We start from the raw sequence: 18,341 nt of genomic DNA on the forward strand, positions 1-18,341 counted from the left end.
CGCTGCGCTGCACCTCGCTGCTGCTTCAGCCCAGGACCAATCATGGAGGAGGCTGCGGCTTGGTAATTAGATAATTGGGTTTTATTTGTGCGATCAAGAGGACAGAAAAAAAGAGAGAGAAAGACAGCGAGGAAGAACGGATTTATTATTCCCATCGTCTTGGAGAGGCTCCTTCTGAGCCCCCCCCCCCCCCCCCCCTCCTGCCGGGCTGCGCCCCCACCCCCTGGGCCTTGCGCACAGGTATTTGGCCATATTGGAGATATGCAGAGACGGGGACGTTCCTGAGAGCAGGGGCTGCGGCTGCACGGATTCTGGCTCGGGAGGAAGGCGCGTGGTCCAGGGCTGAGCCGAGGCGAAGGATGGCGCCATTCCCTGCCCATCGCGCGCGTCCTCTCTGCACATCCCGGTGAGCCGGGCCAGGGGCGTCTGCTTCGCCGCCTCCCGTTCCGCAGCCGAGCCGAGGCGCTCCAGCCAGCCCCGCGTGAAATCAAATAAAGGGAAGGACGGATGCAGGGGCCGAGGAAAGGAGGGGCCCGAGGGGAAGCGCTGAGAGCGATGCCCCGCACTGCCGTGTGACTGGAAACCATAATCACACCACAAAGGGGAAATTATTTCACCCACAAAACAGGGGAGAGCCAAGGAGAGAGAGAGAGAGCGACGGAGCTCGTGAATAGAGACGCCGGAGGGAGAGACAGAGTCTGTGAATAGAGCACGGAGGAGGGGGGCCATCCCCGCGGGAGCTGGACGGAGAGCCACCCTCCCACTGTTTTTGATTTTTTTTTCCCCCCTTCATATTTGTGACAAGGTGCGTGCCACGACGGGGGCTTGGCGTGACCGCTGTGATACATGGCCGGGAAGGCGGCGATGCGGTGAATCCCCCCGCATCTCACCTGTTGTCGGGGGGGGCTCTTGGACACCCGTGCGCACGCGGCTGCGGGTGTGACACGGGGAGGGGGCGGCAGAGATGGGCGCCCGGTGATGCTGCCAGTACCGTGAAGGGGGTTTCTGATTGCGTGTCACACCCCCGGGGTTTGGCCCTGCACCCTCGGCCAAGCGAGGACTGAAGATTGCTGACGCCAAAGGGACCGGATCCCTCCATCCTTCAACAGATTTTTCTTTAATTATTATTTTTCCCCTCGCTGTGTGTGTTTTGCGTTTCTGCTCCCCTTTTGAAATTTGCGTGGGTCTCCTTGGACAGCCCCCCCTGAAGGAATGGTGAAGGGGGGCGCAGCAGGAGCAGAGCAGCGGAGGAAGGCATCTGAAGCAGGCAGCAGCCCTGGAGACGGGTGAGTTGGTAACCATAGAAATGATTCGTGTCCTTCGGCTCCGGTAGGGGAGGGGGGCGGGGGCCGGGACTCAATGCAGGCTTTTCTTGCCTTTTGTTCGTCATTTTCCCACTTTCGGGGGCGGAGGGGGTTCTGTCGGAATGGGGCGATCCAAGTATGTGTGGATAGGAAGTCCCCGGGGACCAGGCAGCGGCCCACCCCACGTAGGGGTGGCGGAAGGATAGGGGTGACAGGGTTTGCAGGACAGGGAACACATGGTAACATTTAACACCATCTCGGGATGGTGCACCCCACAAGCGGCAATGTGACGCACCCACCTGCAGATTTTGGTGAGCACAGGAGCATCCTTCACGGTATAGTCACCCCCCTTCCCCCCACGAAGACGATGCACAAGCCAGTCTCGAGGATGCACCCCTCCCGCAGCCAATGACCCTGCACAGGTGCATGCACCACCACCCGCAGAGTGATGACCCCCCCCCCCCCCCCCACCACCAGAATTCTACCCCCATATAAACGTGAAGGTCCCCAGCTGGGAGAAGCTTCCAGCCATAAACATCTATTCCTCGGCATGGAGAGGCTCGCGCTCACGAGGGAAGCCCCCTCAGGGTGAGTTTAACCCTGCAAGGTGCGTTATGCTTCTTCGGTTGAGAGACCCCCTGCAGAAAGATGCTCCTTTCTGTCTACAGAACCTCTGTCAGGATGGTACAGCAGCACGATGCTCCCTGGCAGAGGGGGCTCCCCCTCCCTGTACGCAGGATGCTCGCAGCAGCTTTATAATGTCGCAAGCAGGCGAATACAGTCCTTCAAAGAAGCCCCCCCCCCCCCACTTCGGATGCATGATTTTATCCCTCTCCACCAGAATGCATTACAAATAATGATACCCCCAAATAAGACGCCCCTCCCCAGAATGCGTCCTTCCAGGAGGATGACGCTGGAGAGGCCTGGAGAGCCCCGTAGCTCTGTTTGCCCCCTTAAGAATGATTCCGAAACGCCTCAAGTACGGTCAGGAGGCCATGTTGTGTGTGCTGCTTGAAGCATCTCGGGGTGCACTGCGCGCGAGGCGGGAAGGCATGATGGGGCACTGCAGGGATATACCCCGGATATAAGGGCCTCTCAGGGACGTGTGCAATGTCGCGCCACCGAGGGGCGCGCGCAATGGCCGAACGCAGGCCTCTTCTGGAGAGGGAAGCAGGAGGTGTGGTGCCTGTCACTGCGCCAGCCACCACACGGATGAGCACCCGCTGAGGGGCAGTCAAACTGATACCGAGCCTGCGGGGTGGAGTGCGGGCCAGGCCCATGGGAGGGCCCGCGCGCACACCGCAGCTCGCAATGGAACACATGGACTTGAAGGGAAGGCCAGGCATTGCGGCCTTCTTCAGGGGCGTGCTGTGTGAGGCCCTCCCAGGACTGCTGCTACCGGTAGGTCTTCACTAGAGAGTAGATAACAATACAGGTAAGGAAGAGAAGCACCAATGGTGCTTCATGCAGGCGCTGTTGTGTGACGAGCACTCCATGGATCGTGGTCACCACGGAAGTTGAAGGCCTTGTTTTGCAGAGGGCGTTGGTAATTTTGTAGTTTTGAAGAAAAGCAACTCATATGATCATATTATTTGTTTTATTTGTGTCAATTATTTATAATTGGTACAACTGCATTCACAATAATTGAAATTATAAAATGCAATCAAACGAAATGCATTTAAACAAGAAGCCCCAAAATAGTGCAAGCAACTCAACATTTTAAGGTTCCATGAGGGCGCTGGGCCTCGGTCAGAGAACGTTGTGCGAGGTGTGCGCCATGTGCACGTGGGAACTACAAGTGGTGAAGGAGGCCATGCGAAGAGTAAAAACAGTGTCAAGAGTTTGAGGTCCCTTTTACTTCAGGAACGACATATCTTGTGTTGAGGGAACACCATTGCCACCTCGTGTAGACAGTTTGGATGAGGTGCCCTCCATGAATTGGTGCCAGCCACAGAAGCTTGAGGCCCATCTTTACAGAGTGCTACAGGAAGCTGTGCCCACCCGGAGTTACATTTGGTTCTATAGATTTGCGAAGAGGAGCTTAAGGTTTGACCAGTGGTGCTGGAACAATTTTCAGAGTGAGGGTACTGCCGTTAATGTTACATCACTGAAGTCATTGGGATTGTGAAAAATCTAAGAGTCACACAAAAATAAGTGTGGTAAGAGTGCCACGCCCATTCAGCAGGAGACTGGTAAGGGTGTAGTTTGTAGCTGGTGATGCATTTTGGACCACTGGTGAGGTAGCATACTGTAAATTGCAGACTGTACGTTTTCCTGTGAAGTGGCCATCACATTTGCACAGACATGCAGTTTTACTGGTAAAACTATATAGCGTTCACACTATTGTGAGTGGAAATTGAGTTTCAGCAAATATTTATCATTTGCCCTAAGTAAAGTGTCTTGATTTATTTTTAGCCTATTAATATCTTTCTTTCCATCACACTTCACACTTGAAAAAAATTTGCTTAATTTGTGCTTTCCTATTTGCAGATATATTTTGAAATATTTGTATAGTTAATTTACAAGTATTTAAATACTTTTGTATATTCAGGAAAAAAAGTGACATCCTGCAGACTTCCTTGCACTTCCTGTACCCCAATAAGATTGTCACCTTGGTCATTTTTGCATAATCCTCTCACTTTGTAGTCAGAGAAATACAAATAAACACCAGTTTCCAAATGAACAGGGAGTTTTTCAGAAGACAGATCCTGATATTTGACCTTTGTCTTTGAATGCCCAGCAAAGGTGACATGATCAAAACAGAATCTAAAGGCATCTCTATTGCTCATTCACCTTCTGAACTCCAGCATGGTTTTCTTTGGGAGGGCTGCAGCACCCTGCACCCCTGCTTCCAGCGCCTATGGGCTTAAGGTTGCATGAGTGTACTGTGGGGTGACCATATTATGAGAAGTAAAAACCGGGAAAGGCCAGACATAAAAGTAGGACCAACGTATTTAGCCTTTTTTCATGTCTGGCCTGTCCCATTTTTTGAGTGCAGGGGGAAGTCGGCTGTATGCACCCAGCAGAAGGGAGACAGAGTGGGGAGGCGGGCAGGGGGTCTCAGGGTAGAGGCCCGGTCATAGCTAATGTTGTGTAAATCCCTGCCCTCTTCCTCTCTGCTGGTAGCATGCAGCAGACTTCCCCCTGTGCAGCCTGAAAGAAACAGAGAAATTACTTAATGATAGAATACCATCCAATTGTCCTTTGCAGGCTGACTTGATCTTTGACCCAAAAACCGGGACAAGTATTTGAAATCAAGGAAACCGCTGGGACACCGGGACAGTCCTCAGAAAACCATGACTGTCTGGGGAAATCTGGGACGTCTGGTGACCCTAGTGTACTGGCGTCCCCTGTGGGGGATTTCTGTTGCTGCGCGTATGGCCTTCCTGTATAGAGTGCTGCAGAAAGCTGACCTATCAGCACTGCTATGCCCAATTTATATCTGATGTTTGGCACATTCTGTAGTTTAGGTGTGGTCAACACCTTTAGGCTGTAGGAGAGTATTGGCGTCTGCTGCGGAGGTTATTGTGTCAGGTGTGCTTATGCTCTTCCTGTATAGAGTGCTGCAGGATGCTGTACCTACCAGCAGTGCTACGTCCAATTTATATTTGATGTTTGCCACATTTTATAGTTTATGTGTACTGAAAACTTTTAGGCTGTAGGAGGGTATTTGCTTCTCCTGCGGAGGTTGCTGCGGAGGTTGGTGTGTTGGGTGTGCATATGGCCTGCCTGTATGGAGTCCCGCTGAAGCTCTCCTACAAGCAGTGCTATGTCCTATATATATCCGATGTTTGGCACCTTCTGTTGTTGAGGTGTGGCCTATAGTTTTAGGCTGTAGGAGAGTGTTGGTGTCTGCAGTAGAGGTTGGTGTGTTGGGTGTGCTTATGGCTGTACTGTATACAGTGCTCCAGGAAGCTCTACCTACAAGCAGTGCTGTGCCCCATTTTATCCGATGTTTGACACCTTCCGTAGTTTAGGTATGGCCAATAGTTTTAGGCTGTATGAGAGTGTTGGTGTCTGCAGTAGAGGTTGGTGTGTTGGGTGTTCTTATGGCCGTACTGTATAAAGTGCTCCAGGAAGCTCTACCTACAAGCAGTGCTATGCCCCATTTTATCCGATGTTTGACACCTTCTGTAGTTTAGGTGTGGCCAATAGTTTTAGGCTGTAGGAGAGTGTTGGTGTCTGCAGTAGAGGTTGGTGTGTTGGGTGTGCTTATGGCCGTACTATATACAGTGCTCCAGGAAGCTCTACCTACAAGCAGTGCTATGCCGATAGTTTTAGGCTGTAGGAGAGTGTTGGTGTCTGCAGTAGTGGTTGTTGTGTTGGGTGTTCTTATGGCCATACTGTATACAGTGCTCCAGGAAGCTCTACCTACAAGCAGTGCTATGCCCCATTTTATCCGATGTTTGACACCTTCCGTAGTTTAGGTGTGGCCAATAGTTTTAGGCTGTAGGAGAGTGTTGGTGTCTCCAGTAGAGGTTGTTGTGTTAGGTGTGCTTATGGCCTTCCTTCATAGAGTGCTGCAGGAAGCTCTACCTACAACCAGTGCTATGCCCCATTTTATCCGATGTTTGGCACCTTCTGTAGTTTAGGTGTGGTCAACACCTTTAGGCTGTAGGAGAGTGTTGGTGTCTCCAGTAGAGGTTGTTGTGTTGGGTGTGCTTATGGCCGTACTGTATAAAGTGCTCCAGGAAGCTCTACCTACAAGCAGTGCTATGCCCCATTTTACCCGATGTTTGGCACCTTCTGTAGTTTTGTTGTGGCCAATAGTTTTAGCCTGTAGGAGAGTGTTGGTGTCGTAGTTTAGGTGTGGCCAATAGTTTTAGGCTGTAGGAGAGTGTTGGTGTCTCCAGTAGAGGTTGTTGTGTTGGGTGTGCTTATGGCCTTCCTTCTTAGAGTGCTGCTGGGAGCTGAACCTATCAGCACTGCTATGACCACATATTTCCCATGTTTGGCACCTTCTGTAGTTTAGGTGTGGCCAATAGTTTCAGGTTATAGGAGAGTTTTGGCATCTCCTGCGGAGGTTGTTGTGCTGGGTGTGCTTATGTCCTTCCTGTATAAAGTGCTGCCGGAAGCGGTACCTACAAGCAGTGCAATGTATCTCAAATATGATATATTTTGCAACCTCTGTTGTTTACGTGTGCTCAAGAATTTAAGGGTGAATGAGGACACCAGGGACTTCCACAGAAGCTGTTGTCGGGGGCATCCATAGGTGAGAGTGCTTATGGGCGGCCTATATATCCAGGTCTTGGATAGGGTGCTCTACCAATGCCACCTCACGCAGTCAGCTTTGCAACAGGTGTGCTCCATTGACAGAAGCTTGAGGCATTCCATGTATCAAGTTTTGTAGAAAGCTCTGCCTACTAGGAGGGACATGTTATATCCTATATTTATTAGTTTCCATTTGTGGCATACTCTATATTTTAAGATTACGTGAGAGATCCAGGGCCACCTGCAGAAGTTGTTCTGCGAGGTGCCCCCAAGGACCGGGTATGACTGGAAGTACTGGAGGCCTTCCAGCAGAAAGTAAATAACAATGCTAGATATGTGGTCTAGAAGAATATGTTCTGGATTGTGGGGTAGCACCAGAGTAACAGCAGCTCCTGGGGCGAGAGTTATGTACACTCCAACGACCAATGGTAAACATGAGTGCTTGAGGCCTTTTGTAGAGTGTAGACTGTTGGGTTAGAACATAGATTGTTAAGGATCTGTGTTCCATTATAGCTAGTGTCCATGTGTAGTACTCAAACTAACCTTATGTTGTGTTCTTTTGATGTTATTGGTCTCATTGTGTTTATCATTGATGTACATTCTGTATTCTGACGAGTGTTCCAATGTCAGTTGCATTCCTCCTCTCTTGATGTATGGATGCTTCAATAAAGCTCTAACTTGATTCTCTATGTGGCTTAATTGACTTCCACATATTGCCAACAATATGGGATTTTAACCATGCAGGAATATATAGTTCCAAACAAGATGGTAACTGTCCGTGGACTCATGCAGGCAGTGACGGAAGGTTCATGCACACAGTGCGTGACCAGCGTAATGCAACATGAGCCACAGTTGGGGATTGGTTGTAGCACCATTTTCAGTGACGTGCACACTTTGATCAGTGCGGCCTTTAGTGATGCACACACTATTGAGTAAAAATCTAGTCCGCAGATTGAAGCATTTGAGAGTGGTGCTCAGGGGGTTCCATTGTAAAAAGCACAGATGCTTGGTGTCTCCGGCACTCGGGCGATGAGGTGCTCATTGTTGAGAGGTGTTCTTACAACAGCTTCCTGTTGGCCTACTCTATGGCGTGATAGTCACCCCAGAATCTTCAACAACTCCCATATAAAATGTTACAGATATCTGGGCTTAACAAGAATTATACCTCACATAACTTTCCTATTAGCTCTTTTAGCTGCAGGATGAGGTACTCAAAACATTTAAGATTATGTGAGATCTCAAATGCCCTCAGCTGAGATTATTGTGGCAGATGCACTCCAAAGACACATTGATTCTGCAAGCTATGAAGATCTTCCTGTAAAGAGTAATGTCAGGTGTTTGTGGCCTTCAGCAGGTATAACATGATGGGCCCAATTCACAAAGGCAATCTTAGACAAAAGCCAAACTTTTCAACTTTTGTATTCACAGCGGTCATTTACGAGTTGTATCTTTACGTCCGCAGTTGGGCCGGAATACCCGCATCCAGGCCGTACCCTCTGCACCCGGGTTGCCCTCTCCGGCTGGGGCCATATTCTCCGACTCGGGCCCTATGAAGTGTAATCAATGGGCTGGAATAAAAGTTTTTACGTCAAGGAACATTAGGAACATGTGATGAATGGTAGAGGAGGTCATGAAAATCAGTTTGGGCAGGGAAAAGGGTGTGGCTAGATCCCACATCATATCCCAGAAAAGTTTGCTCCTTTGCAATACCATGTTGTAAAGGAGCAACTTTTTCTGGGTTATGATGTAGTGTACAGCCACACCCTTTTCCCTGCCCAAACTGATTTTCATGTCCTCCTCTACCATTTATCACACGTTCCTAATGTTAATTTTTTTTAAAAATTGTATTCCGGGCAATTGATTACACTTCATCGGGCCATGCCGGAGAGTATCGCCAGAGAGTACGGCCCCAGGTGGAGAGTACAACCCGAGTGCGTAGAGTACGATCCGGGTGCGGAGATTCCGGCCCGACTGCAGACACAAAGATACGACTCATAAATGACCTCTGTGAATACCAAAAGTTGTAAAGTTCGACTTTTGTCTCGATTGCCTTTGTGAATCGGACCCGATGTGACCAATGTGAAGTGGTAGCATCAGAGCAGCTTCGTGCAGCAAGTGTTGTGTGAGGTGCACTCCATGGACTCATGGTAACCTCAGATATCAGGATGGTCCAGATGCATGATGCTCCCCATAGCAGGTGATGCTCTCCTTCCCTGCACACAGGCCCAATTATTATATTTCCATTTATAAATAATATCACTATTGTTGTCAATTTTTTCACACACATTTTACTTTAACATTTATCATATTCCTCAAGTGCATCACATGTATTCTCATTTGTATTACATATGGTAATTCCACAATAAGTTTATACTGAGTATATCAAAATAATTTCTTTTATCAAATTCATTCTCAAATTATTGCACACAAATACATTTTGAACTGATCCTCTCATTATCATATTCAAACAGAAATCCGTAGAAATACTAAAAGTGCTGTAGTTTCATGGTTCCAAGAACTCCATTTCTTCTTGTAAAATGTTTACTTTGTAGGTCCATAACACTTATCCTCTAGTAAACACAACAAGATGATGGACAGAGTTCTGAAACCTTTCAACCACTCACCCCCAGTCAAGAGATCTGGGTTTAATCCATCGTTCTTTTGCTCATTATGCCACCCCAGTGTGGACCCAGCTATATGCAAACCAATCTTGACCCTGTGCCTCATGACAACAGTCCAGCCCAAACTGCCAGGCCAAATCCTCCTTGGGTGAGAAACAAGCATCCTGGGACTGGTTTCAGGGTATCATCAGCCAGGCTAGCTTAAATCCAGTGGCACAGCGAATAAGGGACCCAAGTCTGGGCATACCCTTGGCCATCATCTGTTCTTTTTGCACATATCCTCTTGTGTCGTACCTTACATTCCCCAAGTAGTAGTGAATCCAGGTCACATTATATTTTATCCTGATGAATGTTCAACACAGAAGTCAAGAATCCTTTCTAGTTTTTAGGTCTCATGCCATGGCAGCAAAGTTGGTGTTAAATAGGCAGCGTAGGTCTTCCGCTACTCTGGCCTTGAGAGATCTTCACTGGCTGCCTATTAAGGAGAGAGTCTGTTTTAAATCGCTCTGTATTGTGTACAGAGCAGTACATGACTTGGGCCCAGTCCCACTGCAGGAGATGTTTACCTGGTATAATCCCAAGAGGCAGCCTCACTCCTCTAGTGCAAATCTGATTACGACTACCAGATTCAAACAATCTAGGATGGGGGTAGAGCTTTCAGTGTGGCTGATGCACACTTATGGAATGAGTTGCCCCAGAGCATTAGACAGGAGAATACCCTGACCAGTTTCAGAAAGAGTCTGAAAACCTGGCTTTTACCAAGGACTGAACTTTAGTTTTTTTTCCATCGTTATTCCGGTCTGCTCATACGGTGGTCATACTTAAGTCTAAGCGTCAGGATACTCGTAGGGTGGCAGTTTGCGCTATATAAGAACCCAATACAATACAATACAATACAATACAAGAGTGACTTTGGCCCATGTAGAATCTGCAAAACGTTCCTCCTTCAGTCTCAGCAGCCCAGAAAGCCGGCGAACCTCAAATGGGTGTTTTATTAGTTGGTAACACACGGGCCGTTCCTGTATGCTTGTCACTGGGAGATTGCGCCTGTCGTGCCAGCATTCAGCTCTATGAGTCATGTGTGCGGAAGACAGGAGGGCCCTGAGTGCAGGAACCGCTGGCCCCGTCCGGACCTCTGAAGATGTGACACAGGGCCCGGCAGCCACAGCAGCGCCAGGAAGTGACCTGTGGCTGCACATGCCGGTCGGAGAGGAGGCAGCCGCTGGACCCACCCCAGCCCGCACACACCGTCAGCATGCTGCCCGAAGCCCCGGAGGTCCAGCTCAGCGCCGTAAGCAGGGCTCTCTGCGCCGGCACGTGCTGCGTAGTTCTCCCGCCACCCATCCTACCGGCGTTCACCTTGTTGATTTCTACTGCTGGAGTTTCACATACCATGCTGAACAGTAAGGGCTTTTACTTCTGGGGCAAGGGCGCGGGTCGCAGTGAAGGGAGTTTCTGTACCAGCAGTGGTGGGATGACATACTTCTAACATGAGGTCCTGAGGTGCTGTGGGCTTTAGAAACTCACTCTCATTTCCCACCTTATTTGAGCTTTGAGTGTGACTGTGTGGAGGGGCTGTCATGATTAGGCTGGTGATGGGATCAATAGGATTGATTTCGCAATGGGTGGAGACAATAGAGCGTTGGGTTGCAAGGGCATTGGGCAAGGCAGAAAGTTGACTTCTGGCTCTGCTGGTTTGGAAAGTAGATAAAACCTCTTGAGGGAAAAATGCTGGTAATATAGTGGTTTAAAGTGCCTTGTTGTTGCCTGGCAACTAGTTCCACCCACTAATCCCGGGCCTCCGCAGTGCTCAGTCAGGTGTGGTGCTGGATTTGTACGGGCGGGTCAAACCTCCAGTAGTGAGTCCCGAAATAAGACTTCACAGTCTGAACAGCTGCCAGTGGGAGCCATGGGAGTTATTTGTGGGGAGACTCGCAATAGACCACATACCTCGTTTATATATGTAATGTGACTCTGGTGCGTTCCTGATGGAATCTTGGTCCAGTGGCCATCCCTTGCCACTATCTGGAGCAAGCTTCAGGTGCCTTTAGCAGGCTTCCTGCCCCTCGCCTTCCTTCCGGTCTGAGAGAAAGCTCACCTATGGAAAACACCAACCACTGTGCTCAAGCTGAAGACATTGAACTAGGGGCTGCAAGCATACCTGTAACAGTGGCCCAGTGAAGAGCACCACAAACTAAAGGCACTGCTGCCAACCTAATGTTTCACCATTTAAACTGAGTGAGCCACTTAAATAGTATTTGTGCAGATCACTCCACTATGATGCAGAGGGGCAGCAGTTTCATAGCTACTGAGAAACATAATCCATCCTCCCTCTCTCCATTCCTCCATTAGAAATAATGGGGTAACCCTGTAACCCTCAGAACCTGGGCGGGTAATTAGACAAAAAATAATGGTTCTGTTGGGATGAAAGTATACTTAAACAGGTTGAAATACCTTGTTTAAGTATACATTCCTCCCAACAGAACCATTATTTTTTGTCTCTCCATTCCTCAGCATGAAATTAAATGAAATGAAAATTGATTTCTTAAGCGCATGGCTGCCCAAGAGCGTCCCAGCGCTGGTACACACCGCAAGCTTCCATGATCCTCAGACAACGGACTCAGACTCCCTGCGGGAAAAGGAAGGTCTTTAAGGATTTCCGAAACTTCTGGAGACAGGGTTCCAGGCTAAGAGCGACAGGAAGATCGTTCCAGATCTTGGCAACATTCACAGAGAACCTCCGGCCTCCGGAACGTGCTCTCCTCACTCTGGGGATGGTCAGCAAGTTGCTTGCGTCAGAGCGGAGGGAACGCGAGGACTTGTAGGGGCATATAAGGTCCCTGAGAATAGGGGGGCCCATTCCCTGGAGAGACTTAAAGGCGATGGAAAGGGCCTTAAATTTAATTCTCTCCCGGATGGGGAGCCAATGGAGTGATCTGAGAGCAGGTTTGGCCGAAGTTCTTTTCGCCGTGCCTGTCAGTACTCTGGCCGCCGCATTTTGTGCTCGCTGAAGGGTGTTAATGGCTGATTCAGGGTCACCGAGCAGCAAGGCGTTGCTGTAGTCCAACCTTGACAGTATTAGCCCCTGGATCAGAAGTTTCCTGTAGCTGAAGTGAAGAAGAGGCAACACCTTCCGGACAGAGCGTAACAAGCCATAGCAGATACCTGCCACTTTCTTAGTTTGTACTCTGAACGTCAGGTCAGGCTCCAGCCATACCCCCAAGCTCTTAATCTCATTCTTGGGTTGGGGCGCCTCGCCCAGACAGGGGGGCCACATGGCTTTGGGAAGGGAGGTGGAAAGGTTACCCAACAGCATAAGTTCTGTTTTGGACCCGTTGAGTTTCAGCCGTGATTCTGTCATCCAGGCCATAATACCTGTCAGACAGCACCGGAATCTTTCTGCCGCATTTTCCTGGTGGGATAGCGAGACGACAAGCTGGGTGTCGTCCGCACAGGTCACTATTTTCACCCCGAAGGGTGAAACCACATCCTCCAGTGGGGCCATGTAGATATTAAAAAGCGCCGGGCTCAACGAAGAGCCCTGCGGGACTCCACACTGGAGGGGGATTGACTCGGAGAGGGTCGTGCCATCGCAGACCTGATAGGACCGACCATTCAGAAAGGAAGTCATCCAGCTTAAAGCCTGGCCGGATACTCCCACCCTAGTAAGGCGCTGAATAAGGATACCATGGTCGACGATATCAAATGCCGCGCTGAGGTCAAGAAGGACCACAGCTGCGGAGCCTCCTGCGTCAAGAATGCGTCTGGCTTCCTCCACTACTGCAATCAGGGCAGAGTCAGTACCCTGCCCAGGGCGAAAGCCTGTTTGCGAGTTCTTAAGCAAGTCATGACCTTCTAGAAACGTGGACAGCTGTCGATTGACCACCTTTTCCGCAATTTTGCTCAGGCCCGGCAGCAAAGAAATTGGGCGGAAGTTCGCCAGATCGTCAGGGTCAAGTCCCGGCTTTTTGAGAAGAGCCTTAACCATCGCCTTCTTCCAGCTAGTGGGGACTTCCCCACCGCCGAAGGAGGCGTTCAAAAGGTCCGTGGCCCGCGGGGAGATGGTCTGTGCAATCCGCTTAAGAATATAGATCGGCATAGGATCAGTGGGGGAGCCACTTTTGAGATTGACTAATTCTTTGTGGAAGTCTTCCTCAGTTATGGGAGTGATAACTTCCCACAAAGGGCTCACACCACTCTCGACCTGCATTGAGGACTCAAAGGGAGGGGTACTGAGAGGAAGACTTTGTAGGATTTTTCTGACCTTATTGTCAAAGAAGTGTGCAAGTTTGTTGCACCTAGCTCTGCTCATAGATTGCGGCAATGAAGGAGAGGGGGTTTTCAGGAGTTCCTTGACTATAATAAAAGTTTCTCTTGAGGAGTTAGAAGCAGTCCTAATTCTCTCTTCATAAAAGGCCTTTTTCGAGTGGTTACAGGCTAGCTTGTATGCCCTCATGGCATCCTGATATGGGAGCATACCCGTACCCCCACCCTCTCCCTATGGTGCCACCAGTACTTTAATAACAATACTCAGTAGCAGTGTGCATAGCACTGGTGTTTGTCCTTCAGTGCCGTAAATCAGCTATACTCAGAGCCACTGGAATTATGTGTTTGTGCTGTCGCAGAGTTTTTCGCATAATTACAAATTTGCCGTATTTGCCACATAATCTATCATCTACTGTATAATCTGCAGATTTTAGCAGAATTTTTTTTCGCTTAAATGGTCCAAAAGCTACTAAAAGGCAGTCTCATATGTTGCTGCACAGTGGAAGGCCTGTTGCATAGGCTCAATGGTTACCTTTCTGTTGCTTATTACTATATTTGGGAGATAAACAAACACTAATGATGTGCAACCTATGCCCAGACACTGTTAACAGGTGTAAACATGTGAAAATAATAAATACTAGCACAGAATGTACCACATGCTGCATAATTTTCTTTATCTTGCAGCTTAATTTAGTCAACCCTGCTGCATAAATTGTCCCTTTGCTGCTGCATAATTCCAGTGACTCTGGCTATACTTCACTTGGCAAGTAACTACTTTAAGCACAATTATACCAATATTTAGCCAAAATACACAACTTGCATGTTTTGACACATATAGTGTGGTACCTACTGTAGCTTGCCCTTAACTTTACATATGCATTTATTTTGAATTGCGTGATACCACAGTCTTGCCGTGATAAACAAGCCTTTGCAGTGCAATAGGTCTAGCCTTACTGAAAGTTTAACCTATTGGAGTTGCAAATAATAATGCAATGCCAATAGCTCAAACTTTAAGTAATGCGAGACCTATTGCATTGCAAATGCTTGTTATGGCTGTAAGCACTCCTCATAAAGTATAGTCAAAGTGTTTTGGCCTATGCATATTTCAAGGCTTCTTCAGGACATATTACAAGGGCTCCAATACATCACAAAGTTGTAGGGGAGAGGAGATCATGCATCCAAATTTGTGGAGGTCCATAAAATATTGCAGACCTTGTCTTGTGGAATCATCTAGCCTGAGCAAACAAAACTGTAAACTGATGCAACTTATGTGCAGTGCAGCGCGGCTGTTGTGAGCTGCAACAGTTTTCTTAATCTAGATGAATGCGCAAATCAATCTCTGCAATACTTTATGGATCTTGCTGAATCTGAATCCTCGCTACACAGCAGTGTATAGGAGGTGTGAATTGTAATAATGAGCATTTTCATAGAATTGGGGATACTATGGTACAGCGAGAGGAAAGGAGTGAAAATAGAGTTTGGGTCCAACCGTACAGGCGTGTGAGCATGTTTGTCGCATATATTTAGGGGTGTCTAGTAATGAAACCGACCACACAGTTTGAGGTATGATGAAAACTGGGCATTACTAATACCTAAGTTGCAGGCCTATCTGGTTAGATGTACATAGGTGTATGTGTCTGATTTAGATCACCCCACTATAAAAGGGGTGTGAGAATAATCTGTCTTATTGGTATCATCTCACAGAGCTATGTGGGTACATGTGCAGTTTTGTGGAGCATCCTCATTCTGAAGTGTGTGAGCTCATGTGTATGATTGCAATCCTCATATGGCCAACGGTGTGTTGGAATCTGCAAAGTACTGAGGGGCATATTACCAAGCAATAGCGATAATTATCGCTATTGCTTGGTTAGAGACAAAATTTTACCGCTGAGCTGCGGCGATTTTTATCGCAAATAAACCTTGGTATTACCAAGGTTTATCGCAAATGCGATAAAAATCGGCCGCAATGCATGAATATCTCTGAAAAGTCAGCGATATTCATGCATTACGGAGCTAATGCTCTTAGCCATGTTATCCACCTCCCATTGGATAACATGGCTAAGAACTGCTCAGGGCAGGTGTTAGCTTTTGGAGATATTCACGCTTAGCGCAAATATCTCCAAAAGTTGGTAATAGGAGATAGCGATGTTAGCGACTGTTTCCAGTCGCTAACATCTTGGCACGCCCACTTTGCATGTCATTAGTGATAAATATCACTGACATGCAAAGTGGGGCCCAAGATGGTCGCTATCTCCTACTAGCTGTCGCTAACTGGTGTTAGCGACAGCTAGGTAATAGGGAGAACATTTTATCTCCGCTTTCTTGGCTTTTAAAGCCAAAAAAGCGGAGATAAACCCCCTTGATAATATGCCCCTGAGTGTGCTCCACTGTAAGAGGTGTGTAGGTGAGTGTTAGTGTGTGGACATGCATACTATTGAAACCGTAGGGATGTGTGGATACATGAGTGATATTTAAATCCTTCTGAAGGCGGGGAATATGTGACACTGGGATCTTCTGACAGGTAGATGTGTGTTAGTATTGTCATATGCCACACTGGCCCCTTTACACAGAAAAATGTGTGTAAGCACAAATGCTAATTTGGTTCCCTCCCCTGGACAGTAGAGTGGTGTATGGCCATATGGGAACCTCACACAAGCAGGCATTTATGGTCTTGCCAGCCCTATATAGTAACTTGAAGATGTATGTGTGTTGTAATCAGCTCATAGAGATGTGTACATGTCCAGTACCTTGCCCTGAAGGTGTGATGTTTGAGTACATGTCTAGTATCGTGACACTCAGTACTGTGCAAATACATGTATACTTTTAGACTGTTCATATAGACATATAGAATGTATGTGAGTAAATATAGACTATTTGGGATCCTCGGCCTTAGTTGTTTGCTTACTTGTGTGATATTCAGCTGCCAACTGAAGTGTTTTCATACATGTGTAGTATTGATACTTGTGCACCAGCAGATGAGAAAGGGAGAATTATACCAGGGTTCAGAGTGTTTGTGGACCCCTGCGGTGAGGTGTGCTTTATTAAAACTGTATAGACTACAAGTTCCTCACATAATCGAGGTTAACCCTCTTATACAATGTAGAAGAGAGAGCGATGCAAGTTGGAATAAACTCACATCTCTTGGATTTTGGGACGTGACAGACAGAAATGAGTGGGTCCTTAAGCGCATGAGTCTGTGATAAACAGTGTCTTTAAAGGTCTTTGAAAAAGCACTACTGTTAAAAACAACAAAAAAAACGAAAATTCACAAATTATACATGACTGATATAAGAATAACTTGCACCGCCATAGATTTCTTATGTCATCCGTGATATAACGTGATATCATAAGCAGTACACCACAGCCGTACAAGTTATACTTATGTCAGTTAACATAACTGGTGAATGTCAGTGTTTTTTTTGTTTTTAAATGGCAATGGATTTTCAGTGAATTTCCAAGTTTTTTTAACATAAATTAAAATCTTACTACCGTCCTCACGTATAAGTCCACTTTTACATTTTTTCAATGAATTTCTAAGTTTTTTTTAACGCAGAGTAATATCTGAATGCCATTTGCTTGTGAAAGACCCACAGCTAGGCAGCCACCCCCTCCCAGTACACGGCCAGGTCCTGCAGCCAACCCCCTACCAACTAGCAACCCCACATTTTCTTTTTGTTTGCATGGCCACATGCGGCAGCTCTCCAAAAATATGTTTTTTAATTTCCAATCCCACACAAGTTCCAGAGTGTCTGGGTACGCCAAATATACCCCCTTATACCTTATTTTTAATGTTCACAACATGGGAAATGGAGTGAGTCATAACTTCAGGCAACCAAATATCTCATGTATTGACATTGAGAGTGTGGTGAGTGATAGCATAGGTGTTTTCTAAGATCCAATGGTCTACCTCGGTCTATAATCTACCCCAAAGCTTAAAGGTCTCTTCCTGACATACCCTGACCCTTGGACATGAGATGCCAGACACTGGGCAATATTGAGATATGATGTCTGTGGCAGTGTTTATCTCAGCACTATGAGGTTATGGGCAAAGTATGACGCCAGGGTATGACACTCAGAGCATAGTCAGACCCCAAGGCATATGATGGAAGGCACTGACTATCCATCTGATCATCTGAGCCATATAACAGTCTATCCCCCAGAGTTTGAGGTACACAGCACACCTGACCACAGGGCATTAGGTTAGGGCAAGGTTGGACTTCAAAAAAGCAGCAGATAACGTTTTATTATTCCAACCCCATGAGGCACCAAATCAGTCTAACTTGTAAATCTGTCTCTCATGAAGAGGAATTGGAGATGATTTAAATTGTTTTTGAAAACATAAATACAGATACTTCATTTAACAGGGCACATCATTTGTTTTACAGGCAATTTGAAGAGGAAGTTGTCCAGTACCTTTGGGTCTGACACTGTTCAGCCACAATGTTTAGGAGAAAACATTTGTTTGTGGTAGTACATCGTGCATTTACCTATCACAAAATGTTGTGCGTGCAACCGGATAACCATCAAGAAATCATCTGATATCTGATACAGTGTGGCCACTGTGAAAAATAGCACTCATTTATCTTAGCACATACCAACAGCACCCATTTTAAATACAGTGAATGCATCTATGGTCCATGGTAAAGTCCATGCCAGTGGTCTAGCTCTGGAACAGACACTCAGAGCATGTAAAAGACCTTTTCTGACCATAAGCTCAGAGCTGATATATGGATGCATGTTTAAGAGAGTAAGCAGCACCTGCTGTTGTAAATGATTTTTAAATGTTGATATTAAGTGTGCATTTCGTGTTCCATAATGTTGATTTTTATGTAAAGTGTATCAGACTCTTACTTTGTCAGGTCGTTATACATTTTGGTGGGCTCTTAATTGGTTATTTTCTGAAGGAGAACTTGGTATTTTTCAGTCCTTGATTTTATTT

General features: G+C 47.2%; 1 protein-coding gene across 1 annotated transcript in view; it reads left to right on the top strand.

Moving 5' to 3' along the window:
• Positions 1-241: 241 nt before the first annotated feature.
• Positions 242-18,341, top strand: part of LRRC4B (leucine rich repeat containing 4B) — a 263,866-nt gene continuing 245,766 nt past the window's right edge. Inside the window, exon 1 of the mRNA XM_078650994.1 lies at positions 242-1,286. The gene's annotated coding sequence lies outside the window, so the exon portion shown is untranslated. The remainder of the gene's footprint in view (positions 1,287-18,341) is intronic.

The sequence above is a fragment of the Lissotriton helveticus genome, chromosome 7 (assembly GCF_964261635.1).
Source record: "Lissotriton helveticus chromosome 7, aLisHel1.1, whole genome shotgun sequence".
Lineage (NCBI taxonomy): Eukaryota > Metazoa > Chordata > Amphibia > Caudata > Salamandridae > Lissotriton > Lissotriton helveticus.